This window comes from Chrysemys picta, chromosome 4 (genome assembly GCF_011386835.1).
Source record: "Chrysemys picta bellii isolate R12L10 chromosome 4, ASM1138683v2, whole genome shotgun sequence".
In the NCBI taxonomy this organism is placed as follows: Eukaryota; Metazoa; Chordata; order Testudines; family Emydidae; genus Chrysemys; species Chrysemys picta.
Window position 1 is genome coordinate 59397868 of NC_088794.1, and position 13721 is coordinate 59411588.

The following is a 13721-nucleotide window of genomic DNA, read 5'->3' on the forward strand; positions in this document are numbered from 1 at the left end:
GGCCGCCCTGCTCACCTTGCACACGAGTCAGCCACTCGGGCTGCCAGTGATGCTCGGAGGCGATTGACAGGGTATTCAGAGAGATGAGCAGGATCACCAGCCAATAGAAAAACTTGGACTTCACCACCTCGCGGCACTTCCTGCGGAACAGGCGGTTCCATCGCCTCCACTGCCAGCTAGAGAGATGGGCCAAGAGGGGTGACTTCAGGGCTCCCTGCCCCCCGGCACCCAGCCCCAGAGGGCAGAGTCATTGCAAAGCGCCCTGCCCACCAGCTCCCAGGGACCCACGCAAATGCATAGGAGAGGGGTCTGCAGGCAGGGATACCGCTTTGCCCCTCTCTACCACCTTTCCTCCATCCCAAACTATTACCAGCACGGAGTCAAAGTCCCCACTCAATCACCACGACGCCAAATGGGGATGCACCAGGGTAACAAAGGAGATGCTGGTGTGTTAATGAACAACTTGTTTCAAAGCCCTGGGGAAGTGTGCTTCATTTATCCCCATTTTACAGATGGTGAAACTAAGGCACTTGCCCAAGGAATAGGAACAGATGGTGAAGCTAAGGCACTTGCCCAGGTGTCCGGGCTGCTCGCCCAGCGCAGGGTCCATGAGATGCCTTCCCTTCCGCATGGCGGCCGGTCCTGTGCATGCTCTGGAGAGGTCACTGCCCCTTAAAGAGTGCGCTGGCCTCACCTGTTCATCAGTTGGAATGACCTTGGATTTCCTGACACCACTCATGCAGTTCCCGGAGCCCTGGGGTGTGCTGGGTAGGAGGAGGGATAGTGGAGAGGACCTTGATGCATGGTCCCCCAAAAGAAGAGGCGGGATACCACCTGAACTAGCCTTTTTCCAGAGCCGGACATAGCAAAATCCACCTTTGCGTGGGCTGCACTGAACATGGTGTATCCACCCCCCCAACAAAACTACCAGCTCTTCCGATAGGGGCTCTTACAACAGGATTGATTCCAAGAGCAGGAGAGTCAGGATCAGGCAGGAGAGAGAGAGAGAGAGAGAGAGAGAGAGAGAGAGAGAGTGTGTGTGTGTGTGTGTGTGTGTGTGTGTATATACTCACAAGAAGAGAATCCATTTGTTCATGCCCTCAATTTCATACAGGCTCTCGGTCTCTGAACCCCCTTCCTCTGATGGCAGCATCCCTATGAAAGAGAGAGATCTTCAGTGAGCTGGGGACCCCCTCAAGAGACACATGGGGACATCGGCAATGGATTCCCACCGGAGAGGGAAGGGGAACTCTAAGGGTATGTCCACACTGCAATCGGAGGTGTGATCGCAGCTTGTGCAGATGCACCCGAGCGCACTTTAATCTCGCTAGCTCCGATACTGGAGCGGTGAAATTGGCGCATAATCACTCACAGGGCTATTGCGGCTTCATCCGCTCTGGTGACCGAGCTGGCTAGATGCAAGTGATTGCAGCGTAGCTATACCCTGAGAAGCACATCTGCAAAGGAAGGGTTCCCATCTAATAACTCCCAAAGAGACACAAACCTCCTCAAGAGACACGTCCGCGCTCAAGAGAACAAGTTTGGGAAGGAGGTTTTTTTTGGCATCGTAATGTGCAAAGAAATGGAGTGATACTAGACACCGCGGGAGTGTAACCGGTGGCAATAGAGAGCAGGGGACCAGCGATGGCGTTCAGAATTGTGATCATTACATATAGCTCCACAGCTGTGTAAAATGCCCCACAGAGTAAACAAAGAGCCAAGGGATTATATCCAAGCACATAACAGCATCCCAGGGAGGTAATGGGGAAGGGGGGCCAATAACTCTCTTCTATAGCAACTTCCACTTCAGGTTCTCAAAAGCCCTTAGCAAATGTGACTAATTTCAGCCCAAAATGGGCAAGTGTTAGTACATCCCACTACACATGGGGAAACAGAGGCACGGATTGGTGAAGTGACTTGCCCGAGGTCACCCAGTAAGACAGTGGCAGAGCCAGGAACAGCCTATGGGCTTCCCAAGGCCTTGGCCTGTCCTATGCCATAAGACTGTCTTTCCTCTCCAAAAACTCTTCATCTCTGGCGAGTCTGAAGCAGCTTCTAATCCTTGAACCTGGATAATGTCAAGGGAGGGGCAGCCTCCCTCAATGAGTAAACTAGGAGCAAGTGCACACCTTCTCCCGGCCTCCCACCCCGCTCATCCCACAGACACGCCCCCTCCACCACACACACCCCCGGTGGAGGATTTAACCATTCTCCAGAAGCGAGAGGCTTTGCCCAGGTGAGGATGGTACCTTCTCCCCTGGCCCGGTGGCTGTCCATGACTTCGGCATGGGTGATCCAGTCCATGTAGCCCTTCAGATCCTCCTCCAGCTGCTGCTTCTCTCGCAGCTTCTGGAATATGCCCCGTGACTTGGCCTTCTCACGCTCCTTGGTGAACTCCCTGGAACAAACCCAGATGGTTGGCATGAGGCCAATGGAGAGGGGGCTCTGTGGGCAGCTTCAACCTATGGCTCCGGAGCCACATGCGGCTCTTCAGAAGTTAACATGCTGCTCCTTGTATAGGCACCGACTCCGGGGCTGGAGCTACCGGCACCAACTTTCCAATGTGCCGGGGGCTGCTCACTGCTCAACCCCTGGCTCTGCCATAGGCCCTGCCCCCACTTCACCCCTTCCTGCCCCCTCCCCTGAGCCTGCCGTGCCCTCACTCTTCCCCCTCCCCCTGAGACAGGGCCAGCTGGAGGCACCAGCTTGTCAAGCGGGTGCTTGGGGCGGCCACTCCGGAGAGGGGCGGCACGTCCAGCTATTCGGCGGCAATTCGGCGGATGGTCCCTCACTCCGGCTTGGAGCGAGGGACCTCCCGCCAAATTGCCGCCGCAGATCGCGATCGCGGCTTTTTGTTATTGTTGTTTGGCTGCTTGGGGCGGCCAAAACCCTGGAGCCGGCCCTGCTCCCAGAGCTTCCTGCACGCCACGAAACAGCTGATCTGGAGGTGCGGGGAGGAAGGGGGAGGTGCTGATCGGCGGGGCTGTCGGAGGGTGGGAGGCTCTGGGAGCGGGGGCGGGGAGGGAGCTGATTGGGGGCTGCTGACGTATTACTGTGGCTCTTTGGCAATGTACATTGGTCAATTCTGGCTCCTTCTCAGGCTCAGGTTGGCCACCCCTGATCTAGACTTTGCTGATCGGTTGGCATTCCGCGGAGGCCCAGCTGGGGGCTGGCCACAGACCCGTGCGAAGGGGAAGCCTACTGCAGCTGCCGTGACCCTAGCCTCCTGCCAGCGAGCCGCCTGCCGTCCGGGCAGCTTTCACCCACTTGGCACTCCCGACACCAGGCGCAGGGGTCTCAGCACGCGGAAGGCTCGCAGGGCTTTGACGTCAAAGCCGCCCTTCCCTGACGGCGGTATGCCCTGCATCACGTTGATCTGCTCCACAACCACCGTGACCAGCCTGCCAGAGCGGGTGAGGAAGGGAGTGGGACAGGGAAGAGAGGGGAAAGGGGAGGAGGGGGGCGAGAGAAGGAACATGGAGGGAGAGGGAAAAGGGGGAAGGAGACAGTAAAAAAAAAAAAAAATCCAAGCGAGGAAAGTCAATCTCACCCTGTACAGGCCGGACCGGGGAAGTTCACACCACAGCCCCTGCCAGCACAGCTAAACCATAACCTCATCTCAGACCGGTTCAGTGCGGCTTTTTTTCTGTTTTTCGGCATGGCCAGTGAATCGAAAGATCGGTTATTCTCCCAGCTCTGATTTAAAGCCAGCCCGTGTGCAGAACCTGTAGGTCTCGAAGGAGGACTTAAAAGTGGAGAGGGCGCGCGGGCGAGCTCAAGGGAGTCGTCTCAGGCAGAGGGGTGCCATGTGGGAAAAGGCAAGTGAGCCTCCTCCAAGGGGAGTCACTAGAAACGCTCCCACCGGCTTCAGTGGGCTTTGGCTCCAACTCCAGGTCTCGGGCCTGGTCACGCTCTCCCTACCATGGTCTCACAACCTGCCCCAAGAACAAACAGGACATTTTCTAAGAAACCTTCTGCCCACCCCGCCAAACCAGGTCTCCTTTACCCCAAAGAGACAATGGCGAAGTCCAGCACGTTCCAGCCATTTCGGAGGTAGGTGTCCGTGTGAAGTAGAAACCCATAGGCGATGATCTTGAGTGTGGCTTCAATGGTAAAGATGATCAGGAAGACGTACTCTATCTTCTCCTATGAGAGACAAAGGGCAGGAGGGAACCAGGAGTGAGGTGGGTAACAGACCAGCGATGCCTAGTGAGGGGGAATGACCCAGCAGCCCTGGGACCCCCCACAGCAATCATGCAGCAAAGTGCAGCTTTTGATTTTATAGTGGGTGATCGGATTTCAGGGGGGTCTGGAGCCTGTCTAGCATTGACGCAAGAAGCTACAGCCCCCTTGCGAAGTTTGGTCCTGCTGGAAGCCGGCAGAGCCAGCACTGGCTCCGTTCCCTCCTCCCATCCTGTGAAAAACTTGGACAGGGCAGGACCTCTGCTCTTTTCCCCTCCAGCACCTGGCCTGGAAAGGGACAGAGGGAGCCATCCCTAACCCCCCAGCCTGGGAAAGGGGAGATGAGAGGGGACCCCACTACAACCCCCAGGCCTGGGAAAGGGGGGCGAGGAAACCTAGGAGGAGCAGAGGTGAGGCTCCGGGGGCTGGATTGAGGGGTTGGGGACTGATGGGGGGCCTGAACTGATGGGGGGATGGGGCCGCAAAAGAGACTATTTAAAATAAAAAATGATTTATTTTTAGTTATTTGGACAATTATTAATTAAAAACCAAATTATTCATTGTAATTACTGGATCATGTACATACGTATGTAGTTATCAAAATTATACAACAACAGAAGACGGTTTAATTTATTGTTGAAATGCTTTGAATGTGACTGAATTGATTATTTTTTTTTAAAAATCATATTCAGGGATTATGACTGTAACTACTGCACTGAGCTAAGAAAAGTTCTGAAAGGGGCTTCCTGTTGTAAAGATCTTCTTACGTGTCAAGATCTTTACAGCTCACCTCATTATTCAAAAATCATTGGAAAACGTGCTGCACAGAGAGAATGCTTTGTGTTTCTCAGCTGTTCATTGCTCATTTGCCGGCTCCATGTTATAGGCCTTGTTCAGTCTATTTCTAAATGTGTGTGAATTAGGTTTTTCTATCATATTGTAACTTTGTCACAGGACAGAGCTCTCCACTGAGTACTTAGGGTTATACCTGTGTTGGGGTGTGACAATGCGGTTCTGGCGGAACCCAACTGAGAGTGCCAACTCAGGACAAATTGCTCAAATAGGGCAGTTACAACCCAAGGCTGGGGTTTTTCCACCTCTAAGGCAAACCAAACCAGCCAGACTAAGACTTCGGTCTCCCCCACTGGCTAACCGCAAGTCTCACAAGCAATCTCCTTAGACACTCCAGTTTCCCAGTATTACCACCAGTGCCACACGTTATGGGGACAAATAGTTATAAAAACCAATACCCCCGTAAAAGAAAAAGGTTCTCCTGATCCCAAAGGACCAAGCCCCAGACCCAGGTCAATGTACAAGTCAGACCTTACCCACAAATCACGCTATTGCCAATCCTTTAGAATCTAAAATCTAAAGGTTTATTCATAAAAGGAAAAAGATAGAGATGAGAGTTAGAATTGGTTAAATGGAATCAATTACATACAGTAATGGCAAAGTTCTTGGTTCAGGCTTGCAGCAGCGATGGAATAAACTGCAGGTTCAAATCAAGTCTCTGGAATACATCCCCAGCTGGGATGGGTCCTCAGTCCTTTGTTCACAGCTTCAGCTTGTAGCAAAGTTCCTCCAGAGGTAAGAAGCAGGATTGAAGACAAGATGGAGATCAGGCATCAGCCTTATATAGTCTTTTCCAGGTGTAAGAACACCTCTTTGTTCTTAAATTACAGCAACATGGAGTCTGGAGTCACATGGGCCAGTCCCTGCATACTTTGCTGAGGTACAAGGCGTATCTGCCTTCTCTCAATGGGTCCATTGTATAGCTGATGGTCCTTAATGGGCCATCAAGCAGGCTAGGCAGAGCTAATCTCAGCTTGTCTGGGATGTCACCCAGAAGCATAGCATAAGTTTGCCATACAGACAGTATAGAGCCAATATTCATAACTTCGACTACAAAACTGATACACACATATAGACAGCATAATCATAACCAGTAAACCATAACCTTGTCCTAGACACCCCATTTGACCCCCTTTATACAAGATTTGGGTGCCACTACAGGACTTTGGTTGCAACAATGATCTATATGGTCCCAGTTTATGTCAATAACGTCACACCCCCAACGCAAAATTGATGCAGGAAGGGATGACACAAACATCACTGACTGCATCCCAAGAGCTCCCCATCCTGGGTTCTGTCCCACTACAGCTAGTATTGGGTTAGAAGCCATACCAGTGCATAACAGAAATGGTTTATCAAAATCATGTTCAACCACATGATTGAACCTCTTTACAAACTCAAGGTAACACTTAGTTAGAACAATAGTGAATTGGATCTGCTCTGGCAGCATGGTTCCTGTATGTGTCATGTGATCTTGCCAAGAGCTAAAGAAAACTGCTACTTTATCCATACAAGCTCGGGCCAATGTTTGGAACCCAATTAACATCGAATAAATGCAGATATTAATGTTCTTCATAGTCCAGGAATCTTGGCATTTAGCCATGAAAGCAATATGGTAGTGTGTCTCAGTCTTCCTTTTCATACAGCACATTAGGTCTGGACTGTCCTTTCCCCTGTGAAAAGTTCCCATATTGTTTATATGCATTGCCTGTGAAACCCCAGTGTAACAAGGCCTTTTAACATAACGTGTGTTTTCATGTATTCCTTTTAACATGTTCAAGGAATTCTCCAAAAGATTAGGCACATTGTATATTTTTACAGTTTGTGGCAATAGCAACACATTAATTACAAAATCTAGCAATAACAACAAGTTCATTGCAAGTGTCCATCTACAGTCATGTTTGTCATGCCACCCCTTTGGCTCAATACCATTGGAGTTTGGGCATTTTAGGGTTAACCTGCGGCTTCCCTTTGCAAAATTCAGTTTTCTCTTTCCTCCTTGTCCTGCAGGATCAAACCCTGATTTCTCTTGCTTAACAGAATTCACTGGCTGATGGGGTGGGCCCTCTTTGCTAACAGCTATTAGCAAGTCCTTCCTTTCCCAGCCAGGCAAGTAATTTGCACTACCCCAGACCAGAGCCAGTCCACCAGTTTTCATATTCGTAACTGCTATCATCTCCAAGGCTGGACTCTGTCTTAAAGAGATACCACACAAATCCAAAGAGTCTGCGGGTGAGAGTTTGCTTCCTCTCCCCCGCATCCTCAAGCATGTAGCCATAAAACTGCTCTGCTCTGACACATCAGTAACCAAATCTGTCCTCAAACCCTGAAGCACAAACTGCTCATTTAAAGAATCAGAAAGGAGACATTCCTGTTCCAACACCATTGCCTCCCCAACAAGTTGGCCCCACACAGCCACTTGGTTATAGGGATGCCTCAATTCCTTAACAACTTTTACTTCCTCTGAGACCTTCTCAAAGCTACCCACACTGGATCTTTTACAAGGAAAGTTAGTGGATCCCTTCACAACAGACAATTTTTGGCTGCTAGGAACTGAAACTTCCTTGATTAAATCACTCTCACACCCTTCAATTGCAGGGAACTGCTTGCACCGAGTACCATGAGGATTCCTTTCTCCAGGAGCTTTTCTAAGCAGCAATTCACCCCTCACAGAAATTCTGCCCTTACCCTCTTCACCTAGGGCTTGCTCTAAAGGCACACTTTCCTGAGCAACAACAGACTCTGTCTGGGTCTTACTTACATTCAGGATCACCTTTGGCCCATCAGGCAGATCTCTACACAATCCCCTTTCAGGCGAACCCATAGACTTCCTAGATAAAAGGTTAGAAATATTTCCCTTCTCTTTGCCACACACAAGCTTAGGAATTTTTTCCTTTTTGCTACAAGTTGTTAAACTGTCGGTAGGTAACACAACCAAATTACCTTTCTGCTCTCCTTGTGCCCTGGCTAGGGTATCACCCTGATCAGACAGAGTTGTTACACCCTTCTCCAACCACACATGAGCAACAGGCAAAATACAAGCACCAGAATTGTTTGGTCTCTGGGATTTTGCTAAGCCACTAACTGGATGCAACCTAGTTACGGGGCCATTCTCCCCAGCAGATGCAAACTTAGGACCATTCCCTTCCTGGGCTTTAGTTGAATCCAGAACCAACTCTGAGACAACTAAATTACTCTCAACCATCACAGGCCGAAAGGCACCTTCTGTCTGCTCCACAGACAAAAAAGAGTTGGAGACGCATTTTCCTTTACTAGACATACAGTTTGGGATTTCATTTCCCTTGTCCCAGCACCCCGGGCTGTTCACAGACAACTGCTTGGAGACTGGGGTAGCTTCCTCCATAGGCAAGTCAATACCCCTGACAGACACAGGCACATTTCCTTCACTGTCACTATTCTTCGCACAGGAAACAGATAAGGTATAGGGACACTCATCTTCCACTCTCCTTGCCTTCCCAAACTGCTGACTAGATAAAGCCATCAGCTCACAAGACTGCCTAGGCTCATCCAAAATCTCCTGGTTCTCCTCTCCCTTCGCTTGATCTAATTCCAGATTTACTTCTGAGACATTAGATAGACATTCAGAAACTTCATTCACAGCCGAACAGCTACTTTCCAAAGACAAACTTTTGGAGAAACCCTCCATAGGCACAACCTTAGGATCAATCCTCTCTTGTGCCTGGTTTGTATTAACTTGACTGACCATAGCTTTAATATCATTTCCAATCATAATATCCTTAGGGATTATGTCTTTTACTCCCACAACCATGGTGCCCTCCAATCCCTTCCATTTCAGGTGGATTTTAGCCAAAGGCACCCTGACAAAATACTTAGATAAGGCTACAACAGTTACATCTTCACCTGGCAAATAATCTTCCTTCCTGACAAGACTTGCTTTAACCAGAGTAATATCTGCTGCGGTGTCCCTCCATGCCATACACCTCACTCCATTCACTTCTGCACTGCTAATAAACTCTGCATTATTTCCCCCATATTTAGCTTTAATGTGAGTTTTAAGGTCAAATCCTTCAGAGACAACAGAAACAGCATTTGCACACAGGGCACCAATGCTGGGCTCTGTGTGGCTTGCCTGTGAGTTTACAACAACAGGGTTAGCATTGGCCGTGGCATTTGGGGTTGCTGGTTTTGGGCTGCCCTTCAGTGTCGGGCAGTCTGGTCTCATGTGGCCCAGCATACCACAGCGATAGCATGTAACCTGCTGGGGATGTGAGTTCCTACCCTCCGGGCCCCCTTGAACTCCTTTAGAAGAGTCAGGTTTATTTTTAAATCCTTCCCTCCTCTTGAACTGGGGAGAATGGTGATCAGTTTTCCCCGGGGTTTTACACCCTTCTCGAGCCCTGTTTTGGGTATGGGCATCCGCAATCTCTGCCGCCCGTAGGACTGACTCAGGGTCCCTGTCACACACAGCTGCTCTCACATTGTCAGGCACAATGTCTAAGAACTGTTCCAAAGTTATTAAATCCAGCAGTTTTTCAAAACTCCCATGAACCTTGGCTCCCATAACCCACTTTTTAACAAAACCCATCAACTTATGAGCACATTCTACAAAAGTACAATCCTTAGGCATTTTAAACTCTCTAAACTTAACTCTGTAAGATTCAGGAGTAACCTTGAATCGCCTTAACACAGAATCCTTAAACCGCTCATAATTTAATGCTTCTTGTTCCCCCAAGTCATTAAACACCTCCCTGGCTTTTCCAGTCAGTCTGGTTAGCAGGACAGGCATTCGCTGACCCTCAGGGATCTGGTACAGATTGCAGAGGCGTTCAAAGGTAGACAAAAACTCCTCTATATCCTCAGTATCATTGTAAATGGGACACATCCTTTCCCAGTTTTTCTCATGGTGGGGGGGAAGTGGAGTACCAGGTGGGGATGACTTTCTCCGCTCTTCCATTACTTGGAGCTGAAGTCTGGCCGTCTCCTGTTCCATCCTGTGAGTCTCCTGTTCCATCCTGTGAGTCTCCTGCTCAGCAGCGAGCAGCTCTAGACGTCCCTTACGAGCTCTCTCTTCTCTCTCATCAGCCTCCTTCTTTCTTTGATCAGCTTCTTTCTCTCTCTCAGCAGCCTCTTTCTCTCTCTCTCTTTCTAACTCTGCTATTTTTTGCTTCTCCAGCAATCGAAGATCTGCTAGCTTCTGTTCATGCTCAAATTGCAGTTTACTTGTCACCCTTTGCATCCTAATTTTTTCTGCATCTTCTGCAGCCTCAGGTAAGGGCTGTGCTCTTGCCCCCTGATCACTGGCTATTAGCAGATTTCTCAATTCTTCCTTTGTAGCTTTCTTTCTAAAGCTTATCCTCTTTTCTGAACACAAATTTTCCAGGGCTTTTTTCCCAAGTCCCTCATATGCTCTTTGCTCAGCCATTGCAGCAGCTCTTTAACCAACAAAACTCTCAATCCCAAAATTCAAATTTGGATAGCGTGGGGTTCTGACCCAAAGCTTAATTGACCTGGTTCTGTGGATCCAAGCACGACTACGCCACTGTGACAATGCGGTTCTGGCGGAACCCAACTGAGAGTGCCAACTCAGGACAAATTGCTCAAATAGGGCAGTTACAACCCAAGGCTGGGGTTTTTCCACCTCTAAGGCAAACCAAACCAGCCAGACTAAGACTTCGGTCTCCCCCACTGGCTAACCGCAAGTCTCACAAGCAATCTCCTTAGACACTCCAGTTTCCCAGTATTACCACCAGTGCCACACGTTATGGGGACAAATAGTTATAAAAACCAATACCCCCGTAAAAGAAAAAGGTTCTCCTGATCCCAAAGGACCAAGCCCCAGACCCAGGTCAATGTACAAGTCAGACCTTACCCACAAATCACGCTATTGCCAATCCTTTAGAATCTAAAATCTAAAGGTTTATTCATAAAAGGAAAAAGATAGAGATGAGAGTTAGAATTGGTTAAATGGAATCAATTACATACAGTAATGGCAAAGTTCTTGGTTCAGGCTTGCAGCAGCGATGGAATAAACTGCAGGTTCAAATCAAGTCTCTGGAATACATCCCCAGCTGGGATGGGTCCTCAGTCCTTTGTTCACAGCTTCAGCTTGTAGCAAAGTTCCTCCAGAGGTAAGAAGCAGGATTGAAGACAAGATGGAGATCAGGCATCAGCCTTATATAGTCTTTTCCAGGTGTAAGAACACCTCTTTGTTCTTAAATTACAGCAACATGGAGTCTGGAGTCACATGGGCCAGTCCCTGCATACTTTGCTGAGGTACAAGGCGTATCTGCCTTCTCTCAATGGGTCCATTGTATAGCTGATGGTCCTTAATGGGCCATCAAGCAGGCTAGGCAGAGCTAATCTCAGCTTGTCTGGGATGTCACCCAGAAGCATAGCATAAGTTTGCCATACAGACAGTATAGAGCCAATATTCATAACTTCGACTACAAAACTGATACACACATATAGACAGCATAATCATAACCAGTAAACCATAACCTTGTCCTAGACACCCCATTTGACCCCCTTTATACAAGATTTGGGTGCCACTACAGGACTTTGGTTGCAACAATGATCTATATGGTCCCAGTTTATGTCAATAACGTCACATTTGCCGGCTCCATGTTATAGGCCTTGTTCAGTCTATTTCTAAATGTGTGTGAATTAGGTTTTTCTATCATATTGTAACTTTGTCACAGGACAGAGCTCTCCACTGAGTACTTAGGGTTATACCTGTGTTGGGGTCCACTAGGTATAGCTACCAGGTAACTCGGGAGAGCGGAAGGCCAAAAGTGCCGATGAAGCTCTTTTGCTCTGGGCCTACCTGAACCACAGTGACGCCATCTTGGGAACTCTCACCTACTTCTGTGCTAACTGCTTACATGCTCTGAAGTAGGCTGAAGCAGAAATGTAATGTCAGCTTTTTAACAGATGGCTGCAGTTTCACTCACACTAGCAGAAATAATAGAGATAAGAAGTGAGGGAAAGGAGGGGTAGTTAGTTTGCAGGCGTCTAATCCAAGGTCGCAAAGACTGAGAAAGTTTTCTCACAAGCTTATGTAGAGTTTATTGTAACAGTTGTCCGGAAGGGAAGGGTAAGGGGGAACAGCCAGACAAAGAGATGTCTGTAAACAGTTTGAAGTATAAAAGGTAAAAGTTGTTTGTATTTGTTGCACTTGATTTGAGACATGCTGGTCTCCTAGTGCCATTTCAGAGCTCTGAAATAAACTTGGCTTGCTTTCTCCCCTCGGTGTCTTTATTGGTGCCAAGCACACCGGGCGACAAACCCCCTGTTTGCCATCTCGGGCCCAGTTCTGGGCAGGCAACATCCCTAACCTGTAAGACCTTTAACCGAGAACGTTGCTAGTCTGTCACATTCTTTAATGACATGCAGGCTGAAGGAGGAATTGCCTGCTCTTGTATGAACTTTTGATTCACTTATAAAAAGGGAAGTGGAAGAACATAATGAAGATCAGTCTTGTTTGGTTCTTTGTTACTTCAAAACTCCTTTAAAAGCGCAAGCATGACCATGTTCATACATGAAATCGAGGCATTTTAACTGGCTGTATAGGAATGGGAGTATATCAACTGTCTGCATGGGCTGCTATGGAGGAGCAGCAGGAGTTCTAAACTCTCAATTAAGAGGCTTACAGAGCAGTCTCATTTGGGACCTCACTTGTATCAGAAAACTAGATACTCTTCTGCTGTTCAGTCATATATGAATTTCAATTCTGGTAACAGTCTGATACATCAGTATGGGTCTACTCTGTATAGATACTTGCTCAGCCATGGAGCCAACGTGGCTGCTGTGAACAGTGAAGGTGAAGTCCCATCTGACCTTGCAGAGGAAGCAGCCATGAAGGACCTGCTTCTGGAGCAAGTAAAGAAACAAGGTAAGCCAGCTGTGTACTTGAACATGCTTCCTTTGGGCCTTCTAGGGGCTTTATAAGGAAACTGGATGTACTAGATGTTTTGATGAAACTGAAATCTGGCCCAAGGAGTAGCAGAACAATTTTACTTTGATGGCCTGGCATTAGAATAATTGTACAAAACACGCTGTGATCTAGTTCACAAATTACTAATACTTTGTTTCCATTCTGCATCCTCTGTAAAAGGGCTTGTGCAAAGCAGGCAAAATACCAAATGGTTGAAAATGATAATGCCTCATACAGGATCTCTTTACTCTCAGATGAAGTTAAATTCAAGTCTCTGATATCCAGAGTGGATTGATTTAAATCAGTGACTTAAATCACTGATTTAAAATCATCAGCCACAAAATTTTGATTTAAATGATTTGTTTTAATCTTGTGTTGCACTTGTACTTTTGAGTTACTTTTCTAATCAAAGGTTGATTCTCATTGGTTGATAGCCATTAAAACATGTTGATTTGCAACTAAAATAGCCTTTATGCTAAATTTGGTACTTTTTACTAACCAGGATGATACACTATATTATTTATACACATTTAAGCAATTATAAAGCTTACATTTATTCAGATTCTTAACATTTTTTGTTAGAAAATGGTGACTCATTTCTTTACTAGATTATTTTTTTACTCGTGATTTGTCAAGCTGCATTTGGATGGAGATTGGAATTCAATTAAATGCACCAACAACATTTTAAAATTGTCTTTATTAAAATACCTTAAAGTTCTGGATACATAGGAAAAAAGTAAGTTTCCCATAACATGTTTTGCATTTAATGCTG

At 47.6% G+C, this 13721-nt stretch overlaps 1 protein-coding gene and 1 pseudogene across 3 annotated transcripts in view; one reads left to right on the plus strand and one right to left on the minus strand.

Moving 5' to 3' along the window:
* Positions 1 to 5061, minus strand: part of LOC101934976 (voltage-dependent L-type calcium channel subunit alpha-1S-like) — a 72482-nt pseudogene extending 67421 nt beyond the window's left edge.
* Positions 5062 to 12129: 7068 nt separating this feature from the next.
* Positions 12130 to 13721, plus strand: part of LOC135983399 (protein phosphatase 1 regulatory subunit 12B-like) — a 58221-nt gene continuing 56629 nt past the window's right edge. Inside the window, exon 1 of one of the 3 annotated variants that reach the window (XM_065595051.1) lies at positions 12130 to 12907. The gene's annotated coding sequence lies outside the window, so the exon portion shown is untranslated. Of the gene's footprint in view, positions 12908 to 13557; positions 13686 to 13721 lie in introns of those variants that run through there. The other 2 variants (XM_065595053.1, XM_065595052.1) reach the window with 2 other exon arrangements.